The following is a 12,963-nucleotide window of genomic DNA, read 5'->3' on the forward strand; positions in this document are numbered from 1 at the left end:
GAATTCACTTTGTCCCATTGTCTTTCAAAGTCTTTCAAAACTGATTTAACTGATTAACCAGACTGCATTAGCAAAACTGTTTGTTTCTTGTAGTTAGTGACCTATTTAAGGCCTCTCCAGACTGATGTACTGCTGTTTGCAGACAGTTGTTCCTGCAGCTTTGATCCCTTTCTCCAAGATATACTTGGCTTTCCTGTACTCCTCACAATTGCCAGATCTGAAAGCACACTCTATGTCCTTGCGCAGGGCATCTGAGATCTGGGGTGAACCAAGGCTCATCATTGCTAAACTTCACAATTGCTTTTATTGGAATGCAACTATATTCACAAAGACTAATACAGCATATGAAGTTACAGCATCAGTGTATTCATGTATGTTGAAAGTAGCAGTTTTGAAGGCACTCCAATCTGTACAGGCAATGTAGCCCTGAAACTCCTCTATTACCTCACTGATCCACTTTTTGACTGACTTTACAGATTTCAGCATGTGTTTGTAAGCAGGAATAAGGTGAATCATAGAATCGTCAGAATTACCAATGTTTGGGTTGAATGATGATGAGAGGATAAGATGGGTAATGTCTTTAGCTTCTTTCTCGGGTCTGTACAGTGCTAGTGGCATTCATTTGCTCAAAGCTAGTCTACTTAGTTTACACCTACACACACAGTTCTTTTGTGTGAGTGAGTGAGAGACAGAAAGAGAAGCTGCTCTGAACTTCCTGGAATCAGGAGAAGAAACTTATATTTTATTACTTTTCAGTCGCAGTGATATGATAATACCATAATACACTTGCTATCCTTGTCCTAACTACTAAAATTTAATGATTAGGTGTTCTTATTAATAAAGTAGATGTTCTTATTTTTTGGTTCCTGTTGACTCCAGTCCTTCTGGGTCATCTTTTTCCAGCACAAGCAGAAGCAACGATATTTTTTCTTCCCTTTTTTTATGACCTCTTCTCTTTCTTTGTCTTGGTCACACATTCTAGTTGCTTTCAGTACTGCATGTTTCAGACACTGTGGTTCTGTTTTGCTAGCATATATATATATATAATTCACTAAGCCGGAAGACAAGTAGCCACCCATGGAAAGCACGCCGGAAGGGGTGTGGATTCACTAAGCCGCCAACAAGTAAGCCGCCCATGGCGCACGCAGGAAGGAGCCACGCCCACCAACTCTAAGACCATTGGATACAACGACAACTCGCAGAGCCACGCCCACCAACTCGGATGCGACTACTGGGAAAAAAACGCCGTCATTTATGTTCGTCTGGGCTACAGTACACATGCACCTCTGACCCACGTTGACTTTTCGCTTACGACGCACGACCGCGTGCACCATAGCAAATTGTTTTACACGCTACATACAGCAATTCGCATCCGCGACAAACATGCGTCTTGTTAGATGGTCCTGCAGGAACACGGAAGACGTTTCCCCGCCCACCAACACTCCTTTTTCCCCGTCCCACGTCTACCCTCGCTCTCTAGGCATTCACACTGCCTGCTCATGTGCCCGGACGCAAAAACTCACCAACCACCCAGTTAGTCCCTTTCATCTGTGCTATGAGTCCACATGCACCTCTGAGCCACGTTGACTTTTCATTATTCTTTTTGGTTACGACACCTGACCGCGTCCCCCATCGAAAAACCTGACTATCAGTCGGGTTTTTTTGGAAAAATGTCATTGACGAAACTGTTGCTCTCAAACTTCGCAACATGGCTGGTGGCTTTGTTTGCCAGCATTGGGATAAATTTGGCGACATGGTCACAAATTGCAATAACTCACCACACAAGGACGCCCTGTCTCTCGAGGCATTCACACTGCCGGAAGACAACCATGGGATACGCAGAAAATAGCCATGTCAGTCAACGCAGATCAGACACCCAGGCAAACAACACTGAATAATCAATAGCTGCAACTACTTTGCCCGCCCCAACTCCTCACCTGAGTCGGTTTCGTCTGTGTCGAGCAGTGTTTCCCAAACTCAGTCCTGGTGAACCCCTGTGGCTGCAGGGTTTTGTTCCAACCAGATTCCTAATCATTAATGCCGGTGAAACTCATCAGGGATAAGTCGGTTTTTCAAACGCAGCCATGTAGCAGATTAGTCAGGATGTAATAATCCGAGATGAATGCGCACCTCCGCGCTGAGTGAAATGACAATGTATATTGAGTCTAGAAAACATGATCAGCAAGTCTTTGATAGGCTGCAATAAAATGATGGAAGAACGGGCGCATTTTTTTCACACAAACTGAGTGGGTGAGTGTTAGTTAGTTAATTAGTTACTCGAAGGATTTCAAGATTTAATATGCACAAGCGGTAACACTGCAAAAACAGCCCAAACCAGAAAAGACGGCTGGCAAGCAGTGGCTGACAAATTAAATGCGTGTGCATTGTACTTACTGAAAGCAGCGTTCCGGATTTTGCAAATGTTCATTTTTTCCCTGTGCTTAAAAAACATTTAAAAAGCGGCGTGATTATGCGGCGTATACTACGCCGCGGATTGGTATGCAGCGTGTAAAACAGTTTGTTTGTCGCGGATAATTTGCTATCCACACAGGGAGGAACTGGGAAGCGAACGCAAAGTCTTCCACTGTCTCCTTACTGCAAAGCAGCAGCACGGGCCACATGTTCATTTTTTCCCCTGTGCTTAAAAGACATTAAAAAGGTGTTTCTCAACTGTGACTCCAGAACAACTCAGTACGCAAAAAGCGTCCAGAACCGCAAACAGCAATGAAAAGTCTATGTGACTCACATGTGCGTGTCGACTGTGCAAAGAGGAAAACGATTCAGGTGGCGAGTTGGGGGTGGGAACATGAGCAGGCAGTGCATACTGAACGAGAAATCAGCAGACTAGCATGACGGACGGGGCGTAATGGGCGTCCTTCCCCTCTCCTCCCGTTTTCTTGGTGGTTTATTAAATTACGGATTTTTCAAATGTTAATTATTTCCCTGTGCTTAAAAATCATTAAAAAAGCGGCCTGATTATGCGGCGTATGGTACACCGCGGGTTGGCTAGTACAATTTAAGTCTGCTGGATGGTTAGTGATCCATGAACTCCAGTCTTTAGCAAGACAAACCCATGGCTTTTATGTATGGTTCCTCTCTTATTCATTCAACTTGCTTTACTTTAGCAAGGTTAGGACTTGGTGGCACACTTGACTAACTTCAATAGTAACAATTCTTCTAGTCTAGCACCAGGGTTACCCTTCCAAGTAACTGGGGATCACTCCAGCCTTTGTTACAACCTCACCCTAGACAATAAAGGTCCTGCTATGGAGTAGAAGTTTCTGTCGGGCTGAGAGCATTGAGCATGTAGTGAGATCATAGATCCGGTGCTTACAGTAGCCTGTAAAGGTAGTTGACATTTACCCATTGATGTCTTAGGTGCACATAAGCCCAGTCTTTTGGTTGACAATTGGTGCAGAGTTTTGTCCGTCAAGGTTCTCTATCACTCAGTTATGGCACTTTGCTCCCTGACCATATTTTTAAATGGTGCATCACAGAGACATATCTAAGTATCCCTTTGTCTGTGATTGATTAGCCTTGTCGGATCAGGCCCAGAAATTGTAATCTAAAGCGGCCCAATGGAGATACACATTTGGTTTTCACATTGGACTTGCATTGAATGCTGCATGCCTTTACAGATATAATACTTTTTGAAATCAAATGAAAAACACCTTATATGGTATGTTTATATGTCTGTTATGGGAGGTCTGCTTCACGCTCTACCTGGGATGTTAGTACTCGGAAGAGAACTGCTCAGTTTATGACTGAAGTTCGTACAGTAGTGATGTCTAAACAAATCCGCTTTCATGTCCTTGGTTTAAGGTTCTAATGTAGCGATAAGACTTTTTCAACAAATAACCCAAGCATACTTGCTGTAATAAAAGGAGTAATACAATTTTTTCATAACATGAGGGAAAATAGAAAATTTAATTTATGCAAGTATATACAGTATGAGCAAGAACAGCAACACAAAACAATATTACTGTAAATTTTTCTTGATAGTTTTTCTCTCCTGATGTAAAAAGGCCCAAAACCCCTCTAAAGATCTACAACAGAAAACATTTTTTCATTTAGGACTAGCTTTGAAATGTTCTTGTAAGAGTTCAGCTGGTTTGATGAGTTAGTGTGCATTATTACAAGTCTCTTAACATCTGCACTTTGTGAAGAAATCAGTTCACCAGCACTCAATTATCATCCTGTGTGTATGATCTAAGTGCTGTGTAAGGCACTGTTCTGAGTTAATGGAATGTTACTTAAGTTTTCCTAATGAATTTAGCTGTTGTAAGTTTATTTAATTAAAGACTTTTTCCCTTAACATAGTATGTTACTTCCAGCTAAGGTAATACCATTGACCAAAAATATGTTTTTTTTACATTCGCTGGCTTTACCCTAACAACAAAATTACAAACAATAGTCTCAGAATAAAAGCATGTGTTTGATTCATGTTGTGTCTGAGTGGAGATGATGCTTTGTCCCAATTATTTCCGGACCCTTGGAGAGTTTCTCTGGCAAGTGTGGAAGGGAGTACAGAATGCTTTTTCTCTCTTGGCTTCTCACATCTTGTGGCTGTAGGCTGCATTGCAGTTCAGTTTTTCAGTTTTAACCATAATCCTCTTTTGCTAACAAAAATTACATCTGCTGCATATTCAGTTATCAATTGTCTTCCTTCAACAAGAATCTGTTGTTTTATAGTATGGCTATCTTGCTTGTTCCCTTGTCCCTTAACAAGGGTGAAGTCAATGCAGCACCCATAATCCAACTCTGTTATTGCTGATCATCTGTCCATATGTTCTGGTAGTAGGGTACTCTTTGTAGTACAAGGGTTGACCTATTAATACTGCCTTGCCCTAGGCAATAGAAGTTCAGCAATAGAACAGATGTAGAGGCTAGGAAGAAATCTAGTTCTACGAAGAAAGGAGTGGACATTTTGCCATTGTTTGGACGAGTAAAAGACCAACCTTTTGATTGATAATTGTTGCAAAGTTTTGTCTGTCGTGGTTGGCAATAATTGTGTTCTCTGTTTGTTCACAGTCGAGAGAAAGACAAGATAGGAAAAGGGGTAGTATATAAGCCAGGAGAGGAAAAGTCCAGTCAACATAGGGCATTAGTTAATTTAAACTTCTACAGACTTGGAATCCTTAAGTAAATGTCCTTGTCATGCTTCATATTAATATTTTCAACAAACAAAATTAAGGTGTAGACACTACCAACAAGTGCAAATGATAGTTTGAAACTGCATAATCTGCTAAATCTGTGGATATAACCTGCCTCCCATTTAAACTGTGTCCCTTATCGACAAGTTATAGAAAAGTAAAGATGCAACTAGTTTAACTTCATTAATTGGCAGGTGAAGGTAGTCTCCAAACTATCATGAAGATGGTAAGAATGAGCAGGTAGCTGTTTTTCTTGGTGACTATATGAACAATGTCCTGCTGTAAACAGGATGTGGTTATTGCTAGTGCACTGAGCATGTAAACAGTACCATATTAGTCAAATTTAAATGGTATTCTACTACAGAAATTTTGTTTCTTATAATACTATTTGATACAGACATAGAAATAATAAATTGCATTCAGGTTTGATTTGGAGCTCTGCAGCGTAGGTTGGCATTTCTGTATAAATATCTGTATTAAAAGTGCACTGATTTCAGAATTATGTTAGACTTTGATGACATGACACAGCCATCTAAGCCTAGTTTCTACTTTTCATCCATATTGTCAGGTTGGTGTTGTGAAACTTGAAAGCACAACAAAAAAACGGAATATAAAAAATGTAAATCACTCTGAGCATGCATTAGAAAAAGTGTGACATTGTGGCACAGTGGATAATGCTGCTGTCTCATAGCAGTAGAGTGTTGGGATCTTATGCCAGTCCAGAAACTGCTGGTGTGATGTTTTTGATTTCATCCGAAATATCTGTATGCATTTTATTTGTACTTTCCAAAAATGTGTCATAGGTTGATTACTCGACCTGAATACTGTGTCTGTATATCTGCACCCTATGATAAACTGGCACTCAGTTTTGTGTTGGCCTCTTTCTTGTGTTCAGTAGCGTTGAGATAGCTCAATTTTGATACAATTACTGATAGCACAATTGGTGATGTGAAGCCATTGGCACATTACACAACTTTTAATCAGAGGGGATGTTAAACTTAATGACTGCAGTTGCTGAATTGCATTACCTTGAAGACAGTGTTAATTTTGTTGATAAAAACTTGACAAAATCCTCAACCTTTTTCTGTGATGAAAACAGAACAAAATCTAAATAAAAATGCGCAATTAATGACAAAAACTAAGACAAATGCTTTTAAAATCATTGCTGATGAAAACTAAGCAAAACAAAAATGTTGCAAACAGACAACTGGACAATGAGTGATGTGAAGCCCTTTGCACATCTCTATCACACATAACAGTCTGCCAGAAAATAACAAGCATGAATGCAGTGGTTCAATTTTAAAAACTTGTATGGACAGTTGTAATTGGATAACACTGCTTATCAGGAAATCATCACATCAGCCAGAATTCCCAAGAGATTGTCAGGCTAAAAAAGTGGTCAGATATACAGACCAACTTTAATTACAACACTAACGAAAATAAATCCCAGTGTAAGCCATGTGGAATGAAGTTTACAGGTAAGAATACCACAACCCTGAAGAGGCATCTAGAGGTTCGCCATCCTGAGATTCATGCCAAGGTATGTAATGTTATCTAGGTAGTAATTTGCCGATACCAATACCGTTAACTCTGGCTTCCATTCACCCTGCTAATACTAATGCATTAAGTGCAATTGGGGAAAATACTTATTAATGAAAGATAAAAAAAAATGTGTTATTTCCAGTTTTATCCCTTTACAAGTTACTTAGAAACCGATTCGTGCAGCTTTGAGAGTGCAATCAGATGCACTCAGCATCAGCCGTGACAGTTTAGCTTGTAGTGTCATGCATTTGTAACAGGAGATGAAATGGCAGGGGGAATTAATCGCGTTTAGCTTGTAGTGTCATGCATTTGTAACAGGAGATGAAATAGCAGGGGGAATTAATCGCTTTTAATACAGTGTGTCCTACGTAGTCCCGATAAAGGAACAGAAGCCTCACAATCGTCCTTTGATTTTTAAGGAGCACATCTACACATGTTCTTCCGCACATGTACCCTTTTTTGTAACTGGTGAGTACAGCTCAGGGTTGTAGGTGAAACCAACTCACATGCATCCACTTACTAATACAGCACAGTGGCAGTAACAAAATAGACATAGCAATTAAAAAATTGAGGGATGTTTCAAACAAAGTGGCTGTTTGACTTATTTATATCTATACTAATTAATAAAAGGCAAAGCCCTCACCGACTGACTGACTGACTCATCACTAATTGTCCAACTTCCCGTGTAGGTGGAAGGCTAAAATTTGGCAGGCTGATTCCTTATAGCTTACTTACAAAAGTTAGGCAGGTTTCATTTCGAAATTCAACGCGTAATGGTCATAACTGGAACCTCTTTTTTCACAATATACTGTAATGGACGGCAGCTTGATGGCCGTGGGAGGCGGAGTTGAGTGTCACGTCATCACGCCTCCCACGTAATCACGTGAAAAGACTGTGAATGCAGTAGGGAGAAATGAAGTAAGAGCCGCAAACAGCGAAGAACAAAAAAATTCATTAAACAATTGAGAAGGGAGCGAGTGAAGCATACAAGCATCTTCATAAGGGAAACAAAGCACCGTGTAAAACGTAAGTTTAAATTAAGTTTATTGAAATGCTTCCGTTAAGGATTGCAATAACATATTCGCGAGATAAAAGAACGCAGTAGGGAGAAATGAAGGAAGAGCCGCAAACAGCGAAGAGCAAAAAATTCATTAAACAATTGAGAAGGGAGCGAGTGAAGCATACAAGCATGTTCATAATGGAAACAAAGCACGGTGTAAAATGTAAGTTTAAATTAAGTTTATAGAAACGCTCCCGCTGCGGATTGCAATAACATATTCGCGAGATAAAAGTTTAATGAGAAGACACGAGGTATAAACGAACCACAAGCCGTGGCGCAATGTTAGGGGCAACAGTTTCAACCATTCTATGATCTGCTTCTCGCAACTGAAAGACGGCACATGGCGGATGTTAGCCGACTTGCTGACCGCAACGTTAGGGGCTTCAACTCTGGCGCTAACGATAGAGATTCGATTCACGAGAGGGGATGCAGTGAGTGTGTATGCCTGATGAGCCCAGAATTAGGGAGAAACACGTGTCGCATACTCTTTGCATTATTTGAAAGTAAACTATTAAAACCATTCTATGATCAGCTTCTGGGAACAGAAAGAGGGCACGTGGCGGATGTAAGGCGACTTCCTGACCAACCACAAGCGTAACCTGGCAGGTAACCACCCATACAGTCAGATTGTGATTCAGAAAACGAATGCCATGAATGTAATTACCACGATCTACATACTGTCAAATAAACGAAACACACGCCGTAGCGCGACAGCTGTGAAAAGCGAGGTTCACAAAAAAACAGATCCTTAACAAATTGTTATTGGTATATTTTCGATCCGTTTAAAAAGGTTTTCTTTTCTTCTTAAAAAATTAAAAGCAGTACTTCGCCGCAACGAAGCGCGAGAATTTGGCTATATATATCTGCTTCTCGCAATTAAAAGAGGGCACGTGGCGGATTTTAGACGACTTCATGACCAAACATAAGTGTTACCTGCCAGGTAGGGTTACTACTTTTAATACAAAAAAATAAGGGACGCATACTGCAGCGGGTGCCACATCTCAGTGCCAACAGTTTGCAGACTCTACTTAAAAGACCCGCCCTCCTCACTGGACAGTTAAAAAGACCAATCAAACTAACGATGACATCAAGTATTACCCAATCAAAAGTAGGAAAGGAGGCATCTTCATAAAATGCGTGTGGGATGATTTGCATGAGACGCTGCTTTAAAAAAAAAAATGATAAAAAAAATACGGGACAAATCCCGTCCCGTATTGATTCAAAACGGGACGTGCAATTTCATTCTCAAATGCGGAACGATTCCGTATTTTAAAGGACGGGTGGCAACCCTACAGTGCCAGGTAACCACCCATACAATCAGATTGTGATTCAGACTAGGAATGCAATGAATGTAATTACCCCGATCTACATACAAGGCGAAAGTCTTGCAACATTCAAAGATGATGGTTTGGGATAAGTACACCATACAACATAAAAGAGCTTATGAAGCCTTGAACCGAAAAAAGCAAGATCTCAGAGAGCGTAAAAAAAAAAAAATAGGAGGTAATGTCGTTTTACTCGCTGTAGATTTTAGTCAAACATTACCAGTTATTCCACGAGGGAGACCAGCAGATGAACTCAACACGTGTTTAAAATCCATGCTTCTCCCACGCTCGGTTATATGTCGCATGTTCTCGGGTAGGTACACCAAAAAATGTATACATTTAAGCATGTAATGGGCAAACAAAAAATGAGGTATACCCGAAGGCACTGCAGTAGTACTTAATGTAACTTTACTTCTTAAATGTTAATGTTTTACTGTTTAATAATTTATACGCTTCTTATATGTTGTTCAAATTCTTTTATCAAAATACCAGTGACAGCGCAATGCACGATAACATGGAGTGAATACACCATACGCATCCGCCCACGGCCGCCCTGGTGTGCGCAGATAGGAGTTGATTCTACAATAAAATAAAATAAAGATAAAAAGAGTAATACAATCATCACCCATAAAGCGGATAGTAGACGTGACGTACTATATGTGTACCAGATTTCAAGTCAATAGGTGAAACGGTTTGCGAGCTACAGGTGATTTAAAATCCTGGACAGACAAACAAATAGCCACGGTATTTATATATATATATATAAGACAGCAACACTTATAACAATGACAACACAATTACATTGACAATCATGTTACGTTATTTTTAAAATGTTTCGTTTTTTTTTTCATAACCTCTTTAACACACTACTTCTCCGCTGCGAAGCGCGGGTATTTTGCTATCATCAATAAAATGAGATGCTCCATTTGTTAATACTAACATAAAATGTATTTAGGATATCAGTGCTTGAAGTGCATTAGTACGAGTATAATATGTACATGTACAGCATGGCAAAACGACATTGCTTCAATGCTGAATATGAATCTGTATACACTAAATTTGTGTTCATTTTGTTTTTGTGGAATAATTTAATATTTATGAGCATTACCTCTAAAATATGAAGAATGTAGTAAAAGCACTTGTATCATTAGAATAGTACGTTAGTGAATGTAATGCATTCTCTCTGTTACGATTAATTGACTACAGGTAATTTTTGTAATTGTGAATTTGCACACAGGCTAAGCAATTACAAAGTCTGATCACTCATGTGACACACTTTGGAAACCGCACAGCAAAGGCTCTTTTGTACGAATTCTGAAATATTGAATTAATGTAAAAAATTTGACTCGTCCATTAAATGCTACCCTTCAGCAAACCTAACAGAGTGATTCTCTGAAAGTATTTTGTTACAAAAACAGATACAATGGTTTATTTAAATGTAAGTGTCCCAAATTATTTTGGAATTTAACCAATTCAATATTACAGGCAAAATAATGTTTGAATTTTTGTGTTTAATATTATTTTAAGCAGTATTTTCAATTGCTGGAGAAAAAAAAATATCAGAATAAAATTTAAATGCACACATGGTCAGATAAATCACATAGTCCATAATGATGTCATTCTTTATAAACCTATGCTGAAATTAAATGTGTGTTGCTTGGTCCAGCTGTTTTTGGTAAAATCTTATAGAAGTATAACTAAGGTATGTTGAAGGCCAGAAAACTGTGATGACAGACCGGAGTTGCCATTATCTGACCAAGATCTTTTGGAGTAAATCTTTTCTACACCTACTGTTCATTTTATATTCAATAATCACTACATATGGTTTGGCTCATTAGTGTATGTTAGTTTAATAGTTTAGAGGTACACAGTATATTCTGTGCATATTCATATGTTAATCAAGATTTCCATCGGATATTTGACTGTTTGACTAATTTACTTTTAGATGACTGAAACTAGTTTACTTTTTGCCAACTAAAATTAAATAACTAAAATGCAATTGGTGCTTAGTTGTACCAATCTAGAGATGCACCTAATCCAGCATGCATGAAGCAGAAACAACGGGTGGGACAGGGCTCAGCTCATTGCAAGGTGAAAACAAGCACACACATAAGCTAGCATCATTTTAGCATCACCAATCCCCAAACTTGCATGTATTTGGAATGAAACCGGAGCACACTGTGGAAACTCACCAGGAAAACATGCAAACTTCAGGCAGGGAACACCAGGGATGTGACTCTGTGGGGCACCAGTGCTACCACTCCACCAACGTGCCGTACTCTTGTGTAATTAACAGTATTCATTATTTAAAGTTAATGACTTACCTGTAAAATGTAATATGCATACTTTAATGCATTTCATCATGAAAGTGATGTCGGATATAAATCTAAGGATTGTAAATGTTCAGAGAGTTGGAATATCATACCTTTAATGTGTTTTGTCTGGCAATTGCTTCTTGTCGCTGCTGTCAGTTCAGGAGGAAGCTCTAGAACCACATAGCGATTAACAACTGGGTCGATTTTATGATGATGTTTATGAGTCTTCTTTAATGACAAAATAAATTAGGAGATTAAAGACAAAATTTCCACTTTAATAACAAAATTGACCTTTTCACTGTGTCCCTAATTTATTTTTTTTCCCTCTGTGGCTCAAATATGCTGCTGTACATTCTGATACTGTTGTGAAGGTGGGGGGGGGAAGACGGTACAGAAGATGGTATGTGAGACCTTTTAAAATGTATCGCATCATTACGATGGGAAATATGCAACGCTTGAATATAAAAGCACCATGAATGCATTTGTATGTCAGAATTTTGCTTCAGTACATCAAACTATTCATCAATCATCATCAAACATGTAGGGTCTGCAAAGTGGCTTGCTGTCACATGTTGATAGTAAATAGAGACTTGAACATATTGCAGAAACATCCCAAACATCTCACCCCCCCCCCCCCCCCCCACAGCCCCCCCCGCCCCAATTTTTTGCTGGGACTGCAACTCGTGCATGCATCGTGTTAATTTCTGAGGATATGCTCAGAACATGCGTCAAATGAACACTGGGAACATGTGGCAGCCATGATGCATGTGCATCCATATTCAGAGCGTGAAGTATAAACTGGTCCCTAAGACGCAAGGATAAATCAACCCTGTTTGATTTTGGTCAGGGTGAGTCACAGACCGATCTAAGTGAGTTGCTGGGGATAGCAAACTACATGTCTGGTGGTCATGATGGGGGGGCTTAATGAAACCACTGACATCTACTCAGAATATTCTAAATACTCCAGCTATATTGTCATATGTATGCACAGTAGCAGAGCCCAGCTCTTTCATCTGTCAGTAACACTGAAGATTTGTTGGTAGTCGCCAGAAGTCCAGTTTAAATATATGCTCCACCGACTGCACAAGTGCCAGATCACTACAAGTTACTTTACGGTTGATATGCCTTTTTGCAGCATCCAGTGGCAGTAAAAGTGATTATGGATACAAATGGACACTAGGGTTGGAAACCTCAATATCTGCGCTATGTCCTGACAGGTCACTGGTTGCCCTGGACTTCTCAGAATGCACGTCAGTGGCTGGTAAATATGCAAAATGCTGAAAGTACAGACTAATGATGTGAAAGTTGGCAGATGAATGTACTGATTTTACTTTATACCATTCCCACAATCTACAGTAATCTGCTACTAAGATAGAAAATGCAAATGAGAATCTAAATGTTTTCTAAAGAGTAGGTTAAATTATTATAAATAACCATGTACATTAATTTGTAATGTGAATGTGAAAACACACCAGCAGTCAGTGTAACACTTATAAGAATATAACCATTATTTGATTTATGTAACACCCCTGTGCTGATCAAAACGCTTAAATATAGGTGCATTCACT

General features: G+C 39.4%; 1 protein-coding gene across 3 annotated transcripts in view; it reads left to right on the forward strand.

The window, feature by feature from the left end:
- The window catches only part of cdc42l (cell division cycle 42, like), a 41,990-nt gene that overhangs the window by 24,312 nt on the left and 4,715 nt on the right, over nucleotides 1-12,963 (forward strand). The window lies entirely within an intron of this gene.

Source organism: Erpetoichthys calabaricus, chromosome 9 (assembly GCF_900747795.2).
Source record: "Erpetoichthys calabaricus chromosome 9, fErpCal1.3, whole genome shotgun sequence".
Classification (NCBI taxonomy): domain Eukaryota; kingdom Metazoa; phylum Chordata; class Cladistia; order Polypteriformes; family Polypteridae; genus Erpetoichthys; species Erpetoichthys calabaricus.